At 39.1% G+C, this 20,740-nt stretch overlaps 1 long non-coding RNA gene across 3 annotated transcripts in view; it reads right to left on the minus strand.

The window, feature by feature from the left end:
• Positions 1–20,740, minus strand: part of LOC138763864 (uncharacterized) — a 77,794-nt gene that overhangs the window by 43,559 nt on the left and 13,495 nt on the right. Inside the window, exon 1 of one of the 3 annotated variants that reach the window (XR_011357867.1) lies at positions 14,994–15,148. The exons of 1 other annotated variant lie outside the window; for it this stretch is intronic. This is a non-coding gene — a long non-coding RNA (uncharacterized lncRNA). Of the gene's footprint in view, positions 1–8,726; positions 8,985–14,993; positions 15,149–20,740 lie in introns of those variants that run through there. One more of the 3 variants, XR_011357866.1, reaches the window with a different exon arrangement.

Below are 20,740 nucleotides of genomic sequence, written 5' to 3' on the forward strand. Positions count from 1 at the left end.
GCATATCTATTCTTTATAAAACCTGTTTGATCAATATGAATCAACTTTGGTAAAAGTTTAGCCAATCTATTCGCTAATATTTTAGCTATTATTTTATAATCTACGTTTAACAACAAAATTGGTCTATATGAAGATACTTTCAAAGGATCTTTATTTTTTTTAGGAATTACTGTAATTAAAGCACTAGAACAAGACTCAGGAAATTCATAATGTTCTCCAACTTGACGTAATACATCCCCAAACACTGTAGATAAATCATCATTAAAAAATTTATAAAATTCAACCAAAAATCCATCATCACCAGGCGATTTACTGTTCGGCATTTCCAGCATAGCCATTTTAATTTCCAAATCAGTAACTGGTTTTTCTAACTCCTGTATATCTCCATCCTCTAATATCGGTAAATTTAACTGTGGTTAAAAAAAAATCAATCGATCCAGTTTCCTGTTTTCCTTCAGATGTCTATAACTTTTTATAAAATGAATAAAATTCATCATTAATCTCACAAGGTTCATAAGTAATAAGAGAATTCCATCCCACAGCATTAATAGTTCTCGATATCTGTTCTTTCTTTAATTGCCACGCCAGTACCTGATGTGCTTTCTCTCCCCATTCATAATACCGTTGTTTAGTCCTATCACACATTCAAATTGATAAGATTGCAAAGTATTATATTTCAATTTCAGCCTAGATAATTTTATTTTCTGATCTTCTGTAGCATCTTTCTGAAATTCCTTTTTCTAACTCATTGATCTGTTTCTCTAATTCAAGACTGATTTAATCGATTCTTTTTTATTTTAGAATTATAACTAATTATTTGTCCTCTCAAATAGGCTTTCATAGCATCCCATAATACAAACTTACTTTGAACAGAATTAGAACTTTCTTTAAAAAAAATTAATTTGTTTTTTCAAAAAATCAATAAATTCTATTTTTTTAACAACATTGTATTAAACCTCCAACGATAAGCTATTTGAATTTTCTCAGAAGTCTTAAATGTAAAATATAACAGAGAATGATCTGAAATCACCCAACTTTTATATTCCGCTTGTTGTATTTTCCCTTGTAAATGTGCCGATACTAAAAAGAAGTCAATCCTTGAAAACGATTCATGTCTAGATGAATAAAAGGAAAAATCTTTCTCTGTCGGATTAAGACATCTCCAAATATTTACTAAATTAAGATCTTTTATCAACGCTGGACCTGAATTGCCATCTTGGAATTTTTAACTTTCTTCGGAGATTTATCTAATAAAGGTTCCAAAACACAATTAAAATCACCACCAACTAAAATATTATCATTAGCCTGACCCAAACATAAAAATGCATCTGAAATAAATACTTCATCATCTGCATTTGGAGCATAAATATTAAGTAAAGTCCAAAATTCACTAAAAATCTTACATTTCAATTTAAGAATATATCCTGCCTTTTCCTCCATTGATTGTAATTCAAAAGATAAATTTTTATGTATCAAAATTGCTACACCTATAGCTTTAGAATTAAATGAAGAAATATATATATGCCCAACCCAATCCCTTTTTAATTTCACGCTTTCCTTCACATTCAAATGTGTTTCTTGTTAAAAAAAAGCAATATCAATTTTCATTTTCTTAATATATGAGAAGACTTGCTTATGTTTAATCGTACTATTTAATCCTCGAAGATTAAAAGTAGCAAACCTCAACTTTGACATATCTATTATTATTACTAAATACCAATAATATCTTTATATAAAAACTCAAATCAACATGTATAGGCCCTCCAATAAAAAAAATCACAAATTAAAAGCTAAAAAAAATTTAAAAATAAAAAAAACTAATAAATAAAAAAAAAAGAAATCCCCCAAAAATCTCATAAACAAAAATTGGGTGTGGGTCACCCACCAGTAGCTGATGACTAGTAAAGAACTTAGTGCAAATCTCTCCCTCTCCAGCCAAACAGTCAATAACATCAAAATATAATAACAAAAGAAAAAATAGAATAAAAAATTCTTCTTTTCATCCAGAAGATTCCATTCTCGAAGATCCCATTTCAGAAGGAGGTAGACTCTTTCCATTCCCGTTTTTCCCATTTCTGCCATTTCTTCCATTTCCAGAGCAACCAGATTTTTCTTTAGGAGATAATGGTGGACTAGGTCTTTGTTGTCTTATATCTGGCAATAAATCAGCAAAAATCATTGCTTCACAATCAGTTTCAAAAAACCGAAATTGATAGTCTCTGTAAAAGACCTTCAACATTGCAGGGTAACGAAAAGTAGACTTATAACCTTTAAGCCACAAAATTTATTTAACTGGATTGAATCGACGTCGATGTTGAATGACCTCTTGACTCTGATCAGGATAAAAAAAGACTCTGCTATTTTGAATCAATAATGGGGTTTGTCATTGTCTCGCATTGTGTACTGCAAGTCGAAGTATTGCTCCTCTATCCAAATAACTCAAACATCGAATTATTACCGGTCTCGGTGGTTGAGCAGCTGAGGGTGTTCTTCTTAAAGCTCTATGGGCTCTTTCCAGTGCCAATCCCCCAGAGAAAAATTCTTGCCCTAATATTTGTGGAATCCAGTCTTTGGCAAACAAACAAACAATTTTCACATTATTCCTTCTGCTTTGATTCTCCAAATAATCTGTTTTTCTTCCTAGCTCCTTCTCACGTTCTCCTAATTCTATGACTGATTTTTCTACCTTCAACACTTTTTCTGTGTTAGAAGTCACTTGTTGTTTACAGTCCAAAAAAGTAGTCTGAAATTTTTTAAATTCTTCATAAGATGCATCCACACGTGTCTTAACCATATTTAATTCTGAACTTATACCAGCATTCATGTGAACCATTTCATTCATTTGAGATATCAACAAAAGTTTTATAACAGCTTGAATAACTGCATTCAATTGCATACACTGTCAGTCAGTAAAGCTCAGCTCTGCTCTCTCTGACATAGTGGCATAACAAGGTAACTGCAGCTCCTGCTGCAACTCAACAGAAGGCATTTTAAAAGTTTTACTGCAAGTCTGGACTCCCAGCGACGGCACCGCGACTGCCTCAGAGATTCGTCGCTGGTCTCCCCCAGTATCTCGTTTTTTCATCAATTCACGAAGAAAAATTATTTCTTCAGATTGAAATGCTACCTGATGCATTTCCAACAATGGAGTCTTCTTCCTGTGTGCTTCTTCCATCGAAATCGAAAGGCTTTCCAAATCGGGGTTCACTTCTTGGGAACACGCACCTTCTTCCGGAGAACGGGTAATTCCAGCGCCATCCTTCATTTGCTGAGCAATAGATTATTTTTTCAGCCCCCACAGGCGATCTTTGGGGTTTATACAATGAAGAGATTGAGCCTGGGGCTGTTTCAAGTCGTCTAGGCCCCAAATCTTCAGCACTTTGAAAATGTAATTTCTTATGAACTTGAGGTTTAGTCTTTTTACCATTAGTGGCCATAATAATTCCTTAATAGTTTAAACTAAAATTTAAAAAGTTTAAACTTGATAACAAAGGCTTAAAAAACAGGTATTTAAAAATCTGGCCAGAGAGGTCGAGATTGCACGTCTAGACTCTACGCCATCTTGCCACGCCCCCCAGAAAATTCTTGCAAATAAAATATTGGTCCATAGTATTAAAAAAGAAATCTCAATTAAATAGCCAAAATATTAAAATAGAATGTTACAAATGGTCAGCAGCTATAGATGGGAAAAACCAGTCCCACTAGCTGTCATTTTGTTTAAGTATTACAGTGCTTTTTAATACTTCAATTAGTAAGGATTGGTTTTACCACAATTTTCAATATATTTCTTACACATCTCTTAGTTTCAATTCATGACTGTTCTTTCAGTTTTGATTGTGTTAATCAAGCTGTTTCAAAATCAATCCCAGTATAAAACCATGATTTTACTCTCATATTTTGGTCAAAGATTAACAAAATAAAAACACGAGTACAAGATAAGGTGGACTGTACGGATTAAATTCAAGCCTTCTCATGTAATTATTTCATATCAATTTCTAACTGCCTGCAAACATTACACTTCCCACATCTCTACAACATTTGCCATCATTCTCCATTAGATATTGAACTCCACTGTTCCAATGAAAGAATTCATTGACGAACTGGCAATGAATGCACAGCATGCTTGCACCATTTCAAGCATATTGTATCTGTAGTAAGACAATGACGATGTAGTGACACTACAGAACCAGCAAAAATAAAAGTCAAACCGCTAATATTTATGATGCCAGGGAATCCATTTGACCTATTCTATCCAAGACAACTAAAACCTGGAATTAACCTAGTGAACCTCCTTTGCACAGCCTCCAAAGTCAGTATATCCTTTCCCAATTAACTGGACTGGAATTACACACAGTATGGCAGGTGCAGTATCCTGTACAGTTGCAAACAGAACATCATTGCTCAAACTTCCTTTTTGTGTGTAGGCACTCCTGGAACTCTCTGCATACCAGCATGCTGCAATTCTCATCATTTAAATAATTGTTCAATTTACTCTTTTGCCATTGAAAGTGGATGACCTAAAAAAATTATACACTACAAGATTTAAAAAAAAACAAAGGGCATTAAAAAGTTGAACCAGTTTTAAAAGAAACTTGTACAAGATCTGCAATATTTGTGAGTAAATAAAAAGGTTACTTTGTAGCGAGGTCACTAAGGCTACAGCCAGGTTATAGCTCTCGGTTATACCCCTAAAGCTGAAGCTCGAATTCGCAGAAGACACACATACACACCAGTAGAGTCTATTTGACACTGAATTTATTCAGTGGTAGCTCTTCCTTTTATAGTCAGCTTGGCCGTGCCACCACAGGGGCGTGGCTTGAGCAGGCTGGCTGTTGATTGGTTACCTTGGATGCCCCTGATTGGGCCCCCTGCAATCCACCAGCAGTGAATGGCCAGTTTCACCGCTCTGCCGGCGGCCTATGGAAACTGGCGTTTCAGCACGCTCGATGTTTTGCTGGTCGCCGTGTTCGATGGCCATTTTCTGTGTCGGCCTGTGGTGCAGGCCACGGGCCACTACAACTTAACAAACTTGATGAATAAGAAACAATAGTTGCAAAATGATGGCTCAGCTAACCCCACAGGTGGTTCCAAAAGTTTTTTTTTAAAACAGATAGCTATTCTCCTTTATTTCCCTCAATCTTCTAAATTGCATGACAAGAATAATAGAAAAGATTGGCAATTATTTGAACACCTGCTAAATAGTTAAAATGTAGATTGTCATCCAATCCTTGTAAATGTAAAATATTCAAACTTCCTATAAACAATCAAAATTACTCTATCTCACAACACTGCAAATGTGGAACCTTGAATTTCACCTTTTCCTACAACATCTTACTGCACTCCTAAATTCCATGCTCCAACGCAATCCATGAAACTTGTCAGAGGAAAATCTCCCATCTGCCCATTCTGTTTAGGAAGGAAAATATAAAGCAACTTCCTCCCTATTGCCACATAATGTTCCTTCCTCTCTCTCCTTGTCTTGACTAGAATCTTAAAGGCAAGACCTGCCTTGATTTAGCTTACTAAATTGAAGCATCTCACACTTGAATGAGTTAATTTCCATCTGGTTGTCTTGAGATGACCTTCCTTGTCTCATTCTTCTCAACACCCCGTAAATTAATTTAACCCTTTCTTGCCATGATATCCCAATTCCAATCAACACCTTTCATCCATCAGACTCATTGGTGTAATAGAAAAAGGTACCAGAAATTCTTTGGCATGCTAAACACCTTTGAATCCCACCAACCAGCTCGAAGACATCAACAGGCTTGACAACACCAGCGTTCAAGGTTTGTAAATAGCACAGATCATCATCTCGAGAGCCTAGAATTGCTTCAATATTAAAAGGAACAATTTTGTACACCACCAAGGAGTACAAGGTATCCATCAGCTTGCAACAGGATACTTAAAGCACCCACCAACCATGTATCTTCCTCCTTCCCATTAAACAATTGATGCCCCCAATTTCCACAACTTCAAATTAAATGAGTACATCTCTCTCCCTCCAACTCACTCCACATTCATAGCAAATGATGACTTAATAAAAGTAATTGTACAATAGTATAACTAATGGAGAAGAGACTTTAGATTCACATATTTGTGTCTATTATATTGAAAATGAAATTTGGATCTCACTGAGAATATACATGTATTTTTGCTGCAGAGAATCCTTGAACAGAATTGGCATTGCATCCAGATTAACACTTTAACACGCCTATATTGCTCTTTCTGGGCCAATATGTTCTAATGACTCATTTGGATAATAATATAGAAGAGGAACTAATAGTGCAATACATGATCATTAAATACTAGGTATAGACAATCATACATAAATTAATATGGTGGTATAATGTATAATGAAGAGGGTTATTTGAGATTGCAATCAAATATAGATGAACTGGAAAAGTGGGCCAAGGGATGACATGAAATTTAACTCATACAAGTGTGAGATGTTTCAATTTAGTAAGCTAAATCAAGGCAGGTCTTGCCTTTAAGAGTTTTGTCAAACAGATCTTTGAAAGTGGCAATGCAGGTAGACAAGATACCATATTTGACGGCAGTATAAGGCCCATGGGCATATAAGATTCCCCCCCCCACCCCCCACATTTCAGCAAGGAATATTAAGTTTTTTTTTAATGTATTTACGGGTAAGCATTTAAAACTTAGACAAAACAAGCAACAAGGACAGCAGTAAAAATCCTTTTAATAATAAAACTGCTGTAATTTAAAAGAGACCACAAAAGTGGCTTAGCTATAGCAGAAAACATTTTATAAAACAAACTGCTGCTGTCGGTCCCTGATCCCACTGCCCCGCTCTCTCCCGGTGGCCCGCTGTCCCGTTCTCTCTCCCAATGGCCCACTGCCTACTCTCTCCCAGCGGCTCACTGTCAGTTCCCACGCTGGTCCACTGTCCTCTCTCCTGGAGGGGAGCAGGGTGATGGGACCAGTGCTGGGACCGACAGTGGGCTGCCAGGAGAGTCTCCCTCCAGACTGCCACCAGACCCCATTCTGATCCCGCCGCCCTGATCCCCGCCCAACAGCCCACCACCAGCCCCAATTGAGGCAGGCGGCGACATGGGTTATTGTTAGCATTACTCAACATTATCACCCTAATTTCAACTTCGCATACAAGACCCAGGGGACATTTTAGAGCCATTTTTTGGGGGAAAAGTGGGTCTTATATGCCATAAAATATGGTAATTATGAAGGTATTTGACACTGAGAATATGATTTACTTATTCTAAGCTTATAACCTTGGTTTAGAAAATAAAGCAGCAATTTACAACACCTCAGATGTGTCAACATGCTTCAGGAATTTTTGAAGCTATCTCAATGTTGTAAATACACTACAGACATAAGAACATGAGAAATAGGAGCAGGAGTAGGCCATCCGGCCCATTAAGCCTGCTCTGCCATTCAATAGATCATGGCTGATCTGAACATCACCTCAACTTCACCTTTTTCCCCCTCCTTTACTTCCTTTTTTTATGTAAAAATCTATCTAAATGAACCTTAAATATGTTTATTGAAGGAGCATCAACTGGTTCCCTGGGTAGAGAATTCATCAGATTCACTACTCTCTGGGAAAAACAGTTTTTCCTCATCTCAACCCTAAATCTACTCATTTGAATCTTGAGGCTGTGTCCCCTAGTTCTGGTCTCACCTACAAGTGAAAACAATTTCCTGCCTCTATCTTATCTATCCCTTTCATAATTTAATATGATCTATAAGATCTCTTATTCTTCTGAATTCGAGTGACTATAATTCCAGACGAATTAATTGCTCCTCGTAGGTCAACCTGGTGAACCTCCTCTGGACTGTCTCCAAGGCCAGCATATCCTTCCTCAAGTATGGAGGCCAGAACTGCAAACAGTTCTCCAGGTGCGGCCTCACTAGTACCTTGTACAGTTGCAGCATGACCTCCCTGCTCTTGAATTCGATTCCTCTAGCGATAAGGGTCAACATTCCATTTGCCTTCTTAATAACCTGTTGCACCTCCAACCCAACTTTTTGTGATTCATGCACAAGCACTCCCAAGTCCTTCTCACGACAGCTTGCTGCAGTTTTTCACCATTTCAATAATAATCTGCTCTTCTATTTTTCCTGCCCAAGTGGATGACCTCACATTTACTAACATTGTACTCCATATGCCAGACCTTTGCCCATTCACTTAACTTAACTTTATCCTTCTGCAGCCTCTCCACATCCTCTGTACAATTTGCTTTTCCACATAATTTAGTATTGTCCACAAACTTGGCTACACTACACTCTGTCCCCCTTCCAAATCATCAGTGTAAATGGTGAACAGCTGTGGGCCCAGCACTGACCACTGCAACACCCCACTTACCACCGTCTGCCAATCAGAAAAACACCCATTTATCCTGATTCTCTGCCTTTGTCAGTTAACCAATCCTCAGTCCATGCCAATATACTTCCCTCACTCCATTCGCCTGTATCTTATGGAAAAGTCTCTTGTGCGGCACCTTATCAAACACCTTCTGGAAATCCAAATATACAACACCAACCTGTTCCCCTCTATCTACTGCACCCATTATATCCTCAAAGTACTCCAGCATGTTTGTCAAACAAGACCTGCCCTTTCTGAATTCATGCTGCATCTGGAACCCCTTCATTCTAAATGTCACACTATTTCATCCTTAACGACAGACAATTGTTACCATGCTGTGACCATACTGCAGAACAATTTCTGTGCAGTCCACACTTACATCAAAGTTACTGAAGTTGCATATTCCTTCACTGATTCTTCATGCCACCACCACCCATGCCCAGAACCATACGGGTAGCTATTTTCCAGCAGCCCTTCAGAGGATTCTCAGCTGCTCTCAGGTAGCACTCTATAGAGAACAACATTCTTAAATTAGCTTGTATGCTTTTCTTCACTGTAGTAAGTTTAGTTCAAGTTTATTCATCATCCAATTGTACCATTACAACTTGAAAAAAAAAGCAGAACAGTGCAAAACATATGTACAGATAGAATACACACACAGAGACAAATGATACATATATACACTTCTTTCTTTTCTTCTTCTTCTTTTTCTTTGGCTTGGCTTCGCGGACGAAGATTTTTGGAGGGGTAAATATCCATGTCAGCTGCAGGCTCGTTTGTGGCTGACAAGTCCGATGCGGGACAGGCAGACACGATTGCAGGGGAAAATTGGTTGGTTGGGGTTGGGTGTTGGGTTTTTCCTCCTTTGTCTTTTGTCAGTGAGGTGGGCTCTGCGGTCTTCTTCAAAGGAGGTTGCTGCCCACCGGGCAGAGCCACAGAGGGTTGGTTTTTTTTGTTGCAATCATTCAAAAGTCTCACTGCTCGTGGGAAGAAGCTGTTTCTCAGCCTGTGGTTCTGGATTTGATACTTCTGTGTCCTTTCTCTCCCCCAACCCCTGATGAAAGATGTCACATAAGGGTTTTGCAAGCTTTCTTTAAACAATGGTCCCATTGATGAGGGAGGGAAGAGCAACCTCAGTGACCCTGTCTGATGCTTATGGTCCTGTGGATTGTCTTCTGATGCCATGCTTTACAGCAACCGTACCACATTTTGATGCAGTCAGCCAGGAGTATCCTGGCTGACTGGAGCTCCTGTAGAAAAGTTGACAGAATGGTGGTCAGTAACCTTGCTTGCTTCAGCAAGTGCAGTCAATGTTGCACCTTCCTGACAAGTGAAGAGATGTTTTGAGTCCAGGATAGGTCACTTCTTTTTTTTTGTTGAAAATTTTATTTATTGAATCATATGTTAGAACATACAATTAATGAACAAAACTTGAAAAAACAATACACAAGATACATGATATTTTAAAACTAATCCCCTACAACTCCCCATTCCCTAACCCCTCTAACCTACCCCAAAAGAAAAAAAAAGAAAAAGAAAGAGGAGATCACATAACATCAAAATTCATCAATTAATTACCATGGTTTGGAGCAACACCACTACTGTGTGGCAAGGAGATTTAATAATTCAACCCCATATAATCAAACTGCGGGCTCCAAGTTTTACCATCAAAAAGATAATTATCACATAAATTATAAGTTGTCTTTTCCAATGGAATATAAGACTTCAACTCCATATGTCATCTCTGAATACTCAAATCAGTCTCATTTTTCCAATAATTGTCAAACATTTTCTTGCCGCAGCTAATGCCAATCTCAAAAAAGCGATTTGAAATCTATTTAATTTTAAATCTAAACTAATCCTTTTAATATTACCCAACAAAAATACTAAAGGATCGAAGGAAAATTTCACTTACAAAATAACTTCTAAAAATTCCTTTATTCCAAAATGGTTTCACTGTTTCAGATAACCAAGTAGAATGTAAAAAAAGAACCTACATCTTTATGACACCTAAAACATAAATCCAAAGAAATAAAATTATATATCCTTAATTTTTCTGGAGTTAAATATAATTGATGAATGAAATTATAATGAACCAATCAATACCTTACATTTATAATTTTAGTCATACTATCCCTACATAAATTCATCCAGTCATACTGAAAAATAAGTATACCATAGTCTTTTTCCCATTTGAATCTAAATTTATACATCTGGCTTAAGCATTTTATTTTGTAGTAAAGCATACATCTCAGATCTAAATCTAAGTAAAATTTCAAACTTCAACCATCTAGGTAACTGTAAAGTATTCCCCAAATTATATATATCATATTTATCTTTCATTCTTTAAAAATAAGTAAAATATCCTGCTTCATAACAATCTTGCGTAAACTTAATACCCTTTTGATCCCATAACTTAAAAAGTTGATTATTAAGTGTAAAATGGAAAAGCTTATTTTGGTACAATGGAGTTTTACCTGAAAACTTGCCTTGAGTACCTATAGCTTCATTTTTTTATACCATAAATCCATTAAGTATTTCAAAACAGGTAAATTATAATTACTCAATAATTCAGGATTCCATCTATAGATAAACTGATCAATCTTCTTCTCACCAATTAGAGATAATTCAATATTAGTCAATATCAAAGGTTTATCTATTTCAAACATCCTATTAATGCATTTCAATTGTGCTGCATCATAATAATTTTGAAAAGTAGGAAGTTGCAAACCTCCTAATTCATATTTCCAAGTCAATTTCTGAAATGATACTCTTACCATTTTATCTTTCCATAAAAAAATCCTCACCAAGGCATTTAAATCCTTTAAAAAATTTGAGGAATCTTTCAAGGAATAGACTGAAAAAAATACTGAATTTGAGGAAAAATATTCATTTTAATACAATTAACTTGTCCTATTAATGTAATTGGTAAATCTTTCCATTGATTCAATATTTAATTTTAGACAATAAAGGCAAATAATTTGTCATACAAATGACTATAATTACAATCTACCTTAACCCCTAAATACTTAATCTGATCTGACCATTTACATTTCATAATATGCCTACATGAGGAGTAATCTATTTCAGCTAAAGGCATAATCTCACTCTTTTCCCAATTAATTTTATAACCTGATATCTCACCATACTGTTTCGATCTATCATGTAAACTCCTCAAAGAATTCTGAGGTTCTGTTAAATATATCAAAGTATCATCTGCAAACAAATTAATTTTAAATTAATCAGATTTCATCTTAATATCATTAATATTACTATCTTGTCTAATCACCTGAGCCAAAGGTTTGATAACAAATGCAAATAGAGTTTGTGACAAAAGGCAGCCTGCCTAGCTGATCTAGTCAACATAAAAGGTAAAGATAACTGACCATTTGTCACAAGTCTAGCAGTAAGTCTTCTATATAAAGCCTTAATCCAACCAATAAAAAAGGGGCCAAATTTAAATTTATCCAAAACTTTTTTAAAAACTCCACTCTACTCTATCATAGGCCTTTACTGCATCCAATAAAAGAACCATTGGTAGTTTGGATCCCTCCCGAAAAACATTAATTGAAGAAATCAACTTGACAATATTACCTACCAAATAATGATTTTTAATAAAACCTGCCTGATCTAAATTAATTAAATCTGATAAATATTTAGACAACCTATTAGCTAGAACCTTCACCACAATTTTATAATCAACATTTAATAATGAAATTGGTCTATAAGACCCTGCTTTCAATGGATCCCTATCTTTCTTAAGAAGAAGTGTAATAATTGTTTGAGAAAAAGAATTTGAAAAAAAATGAACTTCTGTCACCAATTTCAATACTTCCATTAATAAAGGAATTAATAAATCCTGAATTTTTTATAAAATTCAGAAGTAAAACCATCATCCCCTGGAGACTTCCCATTTGGCATAGATTGAAGTGCATCTATTACTTCTTTAGTAAAGAAATCTCTTGGTGCCTGCCACATTGACCACCGCCAGTGGGCTGATATCGCCTCAAACCGTGCATCTTGGCGCCTCACAGTTCGGCGGGCAGCAACTTCCTTTGAAGAAGTCCGCAGAGCCCACCTCACTGACAAAAGGCAAAGGAGGAAAAACCCAACACCCAACCCCAACCAACCAATTTTCCCCTGCAACCGCTGCAACCGTGTCTGCCTGTCCCGCATCAGACTTGTCAGCCACAAACGAGCCTGCAGCTGACGTGGACATTTACCCCCTCCATAAATCTTCGTCCGCGAAGCCAAGCCAAAGAAAGAAAAGAAAAGCAGTAAAAGAAGCATCCAGATCTTTCATATCCTTACCATTCAAAAAAGGTAAATCCAAATCAGATTTAAAAATTATGAATTTTAACTTCATTCCTCACTACTTTGAAAAATACAATTTTTCATAAAATTTTTCAAAACACATCATTAATTTCCTGAGGTTTATATGTAATAATTGATTCATGTCCAATAGCATTTATTGTTCTAGAAGCTTGTTCTGTTTTTAACTGCCAAGCTAATACTTTATGAGCTTTTTCCCCTAATTCATAATACCTCTGTCTAGTTCTCTGTAGTAACTTTTAAAATTTATAAGTTTGTAACAAATTATAACATAACTTCATATTGGTTAAACATATTTTTTAAAATTCTGTTGAATTTTGCTGTAAATCCTTTTCTAAAATCTCTATCTCTTCCAATTTACTTACCTCAGCTACATGTTATTTCTTAATTTTAGCAGTAAAATAATTTGTCCCCTCAAATATGCTTTTAAAGCATCCCATAAAACAAATGTACTATTAACTGAATCATATTTATTTTCAAAAAATCTGTATTTGATTTCTTACAAAATTACAAAATTCAATATTTTTCAACAACAAAGAATTAAATCTCTAGCAATATATATTGTCAATTCTCTCCAAACCAGAGAATATTATTAATAATAAAGAATAATCAGACAAAATCCTACTCTTATATTCAGCCTTCAATACCCGGCCTTGTAATTATGCTGATACCAGAAATAAATCTATTCTAGAATAATAATCATGTCGAAATGAATAAAACAAAAAAATCTTTCTCTTTAGGATTTAACCATCTCCATATATCTACTAAATTCATATCTTTCATTAACACCATCAATTGTTTAGCCATTCTAGTCCTAACTACTGTTTTTGGAAATTATTCTAATAATGGATCCAAACAACAATTTATATTGCCTTCTACCATAATTTTTTCATATGCTTGATTTAAATTAAGAAAAGAATCCAACATAAATTTCTCATCATCTATATTAAGACCATAAACATTAATTAAAGTCCAAGACTCAGGAAAAAAAAATCACAATTAACAACCAAAAGTCTAACAACTGACTCAATAATGGATTCCAATTTAAAAGATAACTTTGCAGCAACAGCTCCACTGCTACTGAAAGAACACACAACCAGACGGGTTGAGCTCAGTGAGCAGAACTGATTTATTGCAGGCTGCTGGGCTGGACTTATACTCCAAGCCCAGACTTGGCTGAGAACCGCTCTGGGGGGTGCTGATGTCACCCGGGCATCACATGGTCCCCCATCATGGGCTTCTGAGCCCTGTGCTGAGAAGAAGGGGAAACCCCCGACGGCGCCATTTTGGCTGGCTGCCCTGCCACATGGATGACAAGCGGGGCCGGTTCACCTGCCTAGTGGTGTGCCGCCTCAACTTTATAATTCATCAAAATAGCTACTCCTCTTGCTTTCTAATTAAACAGAGCTGCTATAACTTGTCCAACCCAATCTCTTTTCAATTTCTGATGTTCTTTCTCAGTCAAATATGTCTCTTGCAAAAAAGCAACATCAACCTTCAATTTTTTTAAATATTTGCCATTACTTTTTCTCTTAATTTGATTATTAAGTTCATTAACATTAAAAGTAGCAAAATTTAAATTAGCCATCATTACAATTCACTTTAAAAACTACCTTATCACACATGATGAAACTGCTTACTATGGCAACCATGCAAAAAAGAATAAATAATCTCCTCAAAAGAAAAAAAAGAAACCCAATATATTAAAAAAACAAAAATAATACAGTATTATGCCCCTCAATTATAGGGGAGTGACCAATGCCACAAAGTGGCCAACAACTTCAGGAATTCACTTCTGAAAAAATTGAACCAGATCCGGACCTTAAAAATCTTCTGGACGACCAACAATTTTAACATTATTCCTTTGAATTTGATTCTCCAAAGCATCAATTTTTTTCAATAGATAATTTCTCTGAATTTCCCAACCATTCAATGAATCCTCCATCTGACCCATCTTTTCTTTACATTGTTCCACATCTTCCTTCCAGTCATGAAAATCCTCTACAATCTTCTTAAATTTATCTTGCATCTTGTCCACCATTTTCACACTTACAAGATCAAACCAGCAACCACAAAGGCGGCACATCACACAGGGTTAAAGATGAACAATTACTTTATTAACAAAATTTCACCTTCAAACTTTAATTCAAAATCCCCCCTTTTATAACAATGCCCACAGGTTAATATACACATTTCTATAACAGTGTAAAACTGATAAATTCCCCAGCCTAAATATAACATATATAATCAAAGTCTAAGTTATATTCCCAACCAACCCACAGAAAATTTTAGACACAAAACACATAAGACTCACAAAACTTCATTTGCAATCGAAGTAAAGATCGTAAACAAAATTCAGTTTGTTTGGTAAACAAAAGACAAAAGATCTTTTAGAGAGAGAGAGCGCACAAAATTTGAAGTGGTCTTCTTGTGTTGTTTGCAGAGAAATAAACTATGGCTTGGTCCAGATCCTTCTGGCTGCCTTCGGAATCTTCATTTTTAAAAATGCCTAAGATTCCAAGCTGCCTCTTAGACAATGACTCATGCTTGGGTTTCATTTCATTCTACAGCCACATCCAGTCATGGTTTGTCTTCCAAGTCCAGAAATTTCTAGATCATTTTTTGCATATGCTCAGTCTGTCTCTCACTCTCAGCAGTCCATCTTTATCTTGGCTCTCAAAGGCAAACTCACTTTTTAAACATAAAACCACACAACACATATACAACACATAAATCTAACACACACACTTTGCCACATCCAACTTAATCGATGATATTTCCCCCTTCATATCAGCAAATTGTTCCTTCATAGATGAAAAACCTTGACCCAGTCTGTTTAGATACATCAACTTGTGATGGTAGATCTGAATAATGAGGGTCAGATTTAAACTTTGTTAAAACCTGTTTTAGATATGGGCCAACACTTGAATATAACAGTCTCTTCTTCCTCCGTACCTGGATAAATTTCTTCTTCTTCCAATCTCCCTCCAATGTCACCTTCTTCCTCCTCCGTCGATGCTAAAAGCATTTCAGCCTGAATGCAGGTTTGGATCCTCCCCCCCCCCCCCCCAACCCCATCAGCCCAGAATCGCTGAGCCGAGAGAAGTTGGGTCTCCCCGCAGCCTGGGCCACACTCAAAATAACGCATATGCAGAAACTTCACACATGCGTAGTTGCTCTTCATGGTCCGGAGGAGGATGTTGTCAGGTATCAGTGCCATCTTCTGCAATGCTGCGTGAAGTTGGCACCAGAGTCAAATAGATCTTACCCAGGGACTGCCATTGTGGCCTTGGGTGTGGAGGAATCAACTCTGGAGGCTCCACTTTGAAGGTAAGCCCAAGTTCTTCTGTACTTGATAGCTGTTTAGAAGTCATTTCTTTTGTTTTCCTCACAATTGCTTTCAGGATATATCAGAAATATATTCAATATTTTCTGAAAAAATGTAAAAACTTTAAAATTGGGTTTTTAATACTTCTGCCATGGAGGGGTGTTTCTCCTTCCAAGGACCGGCTGCTCCCTCTACCCTTGTCCTAATGGTTGTCGCTTCCCATGCTACGGAGTGCTTCTGCACTAGGGAGTGCTTTTACTGCGGCAAGAGCTAACACCCCCAATCTCAATGGCTTGCTAAAGACTCAGTGTGTTCCAGCTTTTGCAAGCATGAACATTGGGAGAGGGTTTGCCACATGAGGGGAAGCCCGGGGAAATCCATGGCTTGCACCACTCACGGATCAGATTCCAGCCCAAAGCCGTTGGCCCCGAATTTGCCTGAACCCACTTGCTGCATTACACACCAAAGGTGGGTGGCTGCGAGAAAATGGCACAAAAATACTTGGCGTCCATCTCACTGCAACTCAAATTCAACCTCAGTGCCATCATCGTCAGAGGAGGAAGGGGGGTGGCCATCTTGCTGCACCACAAGGTCAACGCCATCTAACCCACAGGCAACTCAAGACAGTGGGGGGCATTTGAGTGAGGAGTATGGAGTCTCAAGAGTCCCAGCCTCAATGTTTCTAGATCAGACAGACCTCACCAGGTTAGCAACTCCACAGAGACTGTGAAGATAAACAGACACTCCATTAAATGCCTAATCAACACAGGCTCGACTGAAAGCTTCATAGATGCACAGACTGTACAAGAATACAACCTAAAGATGTATCCTTCCAATTATGGTATATTCCTTGCATCTCATTTGCACTCAACCCGTATTCAAGAACCTGCATAGTACATTTGTCATGGGGGGGGGGGGATTGGGGAGGGAGAAATTTTGTTAAATACACCTGTATGTACTTAATGAATTGTGCGGTCCGGTGCTGTTGGGTCTGGACTTCCTGTGCCATCTAAAAAGTGTGACCTTGTAGTACTCTGGTCCCCTCCCCCATATAACAGTTCGGAATGGAGGGCCTCTAAAATTAGAACCCACATGCAGACTCTCCACACTGAATATTGATCCCCCAACTTTCTTCCCGAATATGTCCCCAGACTGCGAGCATATTGCTACCAAGAGCAGGAGGTACAGCACAGCAGACCAAGATTTTATCAAGTTTGAGACACATCTTCTCAATGAAGGAATCATCAAACCTAGCACTAGCCTTTGGAGAGCGCAAGTCGAGGTGGGCAGGCCAGTTGCATTTTTTTTCCTCGGACATTGCAAGGCCATGAGCTCTGAAAACCCTCTGTGGAAAAAGAGGCTCAGGCCATTGTAGAACCCATGAGTCACTGGAGGCACTACCAGGCTGGGAGGAAATTTACATTCCTCACTGACCAGTGCTCTTCGCATTTATGTTCAATAACATCAAGAGGGGTGTGGGGAGGATGGGGTGTGGGGGGAATGGGGTGTGGGGGGATGGGGTGTAGGGGAATGGGGCGTGGGGGTGATGGGGCGTGGGGGTGATGGGGCGTGGGGGGATGGGGCGTGGGGGGGATGGGGCGTGGGGGGAATGGGGCATGGGGGGATGGGGCATGGGGGGATGGGGCATGGGGGATGGGGCGTGGGGGGATGGGGCGTGGGGGGGATGGGGCATGGGGGATGGGGCATGGGGGATGGGGTGTGGGGGGAATGGGGCATGGGGGGATGGGGCATGGGGGGATGGGGCATGGGGGATGGGGCATGGGGGATGGGGCATGGGGGGATGGGGCGTGGGGGGATGGGGCGTGGGGGGATGGGGCGTGGGGGGATGGGGCGTGGGGGGATGGGGCATGGGGGGGATGGGGCGTGGGGGGGATGGGGCATGGGGGATGGGGCATGGGGGATGGGGTGTGGGGTGGATGGGGCATGGGGGGATGGGGCATGGGGGGGATGGGGCGTGAGGGGGATGGGGCGTGGGGGGGATGGGGTGGGTGGGATGGAGAAAAGAATGAACAAAGTGATGTCATAGTGAGAGGGAGGGACAAATCCAGGTTGGAGGGAGACCTGGCCTAGAAAGATGCAAGAGATGCAGGAAAGTGAGAGACATAGAATAGAAACAATAAGAGTTGTGATCTGAGGGTTTGGGTGAAGGTAGAAAGAATGGTCAGGAAAGCAAGAGGAAGGAACAAATGAAACAGAGTTCCAAGAGGCAATCCTCACAGAGAGAAAGAGTGACCAGGACAGACAGACATAGAGAGAGAGAGAGAGAAACTCATGATGTGGAAAGACAGGACAAACTCAAGGTATATATAGAAAGAGCTGGTGTAACGGCTCACCAGTAATCGAAGCAGCTCAGGAGGTTCTGAGTGACATCGTGATGTTACAATGTGATCAGGGGAATATATAATGGGGAATAAGGAAATGGCAGACCAATTAAATTCTTACTTTAGTTCTGTTTTTACAAGAGAGGATACAAATAACCTCCCAAGGATGTTGGGAAACATAGAGACTAATGCAAGGGAGGAACTGAAAGAAATCAGTATCTCTAAGGACATGGTCTTGGGGTAATTGATGGGTTTGAAGGCAGATAAATCCAAGGGCCTGATAATCTACATCCTAGTGTACTTAAGGAAGTGGACATTCAGATAGCAGATGCTTTAATAATTATTTTCCAGAACTCAATAGACTCAGGATCAGTACCCATGGATTGGAGGGTAGCTAATGTTACCCCACTATTTACAAAGGGGGGTAGAGAAAAAGTGGGGAATTATAGGCCGGTGAGCCTTACATCAGTAGTGGGTAAAATGATGGAATCCATTATTAAGGATGTAATAGCGGAGCATATGACTAGCAGAGAAGGGATCGGACAGAGTCAACATGGATTTACAAAAGGTAAATCGTGCTTGACAAATCTATTGAAATTCTTTGAGATGGTGACAGGTAAAATAAATGGGGGAGAGCCAGTGGATGTGGTGTACCTGGACTTCCAAAAGGCCTTTGAAAAAGTCCCGCATAAACGACTGGCTTCCAAAATCAAGGCTCATGGGATTGGGGGCAAAGTATTGATGTGGATTGAGAACGGCTGGCAGGTAGAAGACAGAGAGTTGGGATAAATGGCTCGTTTTCTGAGTGGCAGGCGGTGACCTGTGGGGTGCCACAGGGATCTGTACTGGGACCCCAGCTGTTCACAATTTACATTAATGATCTGGATGAGGGGATTGGATGTAATATCTCCAAATCTGCAGATGACTCTAAGCTAGGAGGGGTTGTGTGCATGGAAGAGGGGGGTCAGGAAACTCCAGTGTGATTTGGATAAATTGAGGGACTGGGCAGATACATGGCAAATGCACTACAATGTGGATAAATGTGAGGCTATCCACTTTGGTAATACAAACCGGAGGGCAGATTACTATTTGAATGGCAATAGATTAAGAGATGGGGAAGTGCAGAGAGACCTAGGGGTACTTGTACACCAGTCACTGAAGGCGAGCATGCAGGTACAGCAGGCGGTTAAAAAGGCAAATGGTATGTTGCCCTTTATATCAAGAGGGTTTGAGTATAGGAACAAGGATACCTTACTGCAGCTGTACAGGGCCTTGGTGAGACCCCACCTGGAGTATTGTGTGCAGTTTTGGTCACCTTATCTAAGGAAGGATGCTCTTGCAATGGAGGGAGTGCAGAGGCGATTCACCAGGCTGCTACCTGGAATGGCAGGAATGACTTATGAGGAAAGATTGCGCAAATTGGGATTGTACTCCCTGGAGTTTAGAAGATTGAGAGGGGATCTCATAGAGACATATAAAATTCTGGCAGGACTGGACAGAGTGGATGCAGATGGGATGTTTCCAATGATGGGAAAAGCCAGAACCCGGGGCCATGGTTTGAGGATAATAGGCAAACCATTTAGGACCGAGATGAGGAGGAATTTCTTTACCCAGAGGGTGGTGAATCTGTGGAATTCATTGCCACAGAGGGCAGTAGAAGCAGGTTCATTAAATATATTTAAGAGGGAATTAGATATATTTCTTCAGTATAAGGGTATTAAAGGTTACGGAGAGAAGGCGGGGACGGGTTACTGAAATTTAAGATCAGCCATGATCTCGTTGAATGGCAGAGCAGGCTCGAAGGGTCGAATGACCTACTCCTGCTCCGATCTTCTATGTTTCTATGATGACGTCATTTGGAACGTGTTAGGTTTTTAAAAGCTCCGCGTGACTGCTTGATTAAACGACTTCTACTGAACTTTGACTCGACTACTTTTGATCATTTTTCTCGTTCTTCATTTCACACTGTGACACAGTTGCTACATTGGTGACCCCGATGGGCTCAAATGGATTTTTGACCCAACATCAACAACACACTGGTTTTGCTCAAACTACCTATCTTTTGGACCACTCAGCCTGAAGTTTGGTTCGGGCAGGCTGAGGCCCAATTCCACATTCACAAGATAGAAGTGGATGCCACTAAATCCTATCATGTGGTAAGCACCCACAACCAGGACATGGCCCGTCGAGTAATGGATTTCATTCGGGACTCTCCAGCTCTAGGCAAGTACAAAGCCCAAAAAGCCCTCCTTCTCCGGATTTATGGTCTCGCACAGCATGAGTGAGCTGCGCGGCTCCTCCATACCGATGGTCTGGGGGACTGTGCCCATTTTGATTAATGAATGAGATGTTGGTACTGGCAGACGGCCGTAGGCCTAGCTTAATCATCGA

Source organism: Narcine bancroftii, chromosome 5, assembly GCF_036971445.1.
Source record: "Narcine bancroftii isolate sNarBan1 chromosome 5, sNarBan1.hap1, whole genome shotgun sequence".
Classification (NCBI taxonomy): domain Eukaryota; kingdom Metazoa; phylum Chordata; class Chondrichthyes; order Torpediniformes; family Narcinidae; genus Narcine; species Narcine bancroftii.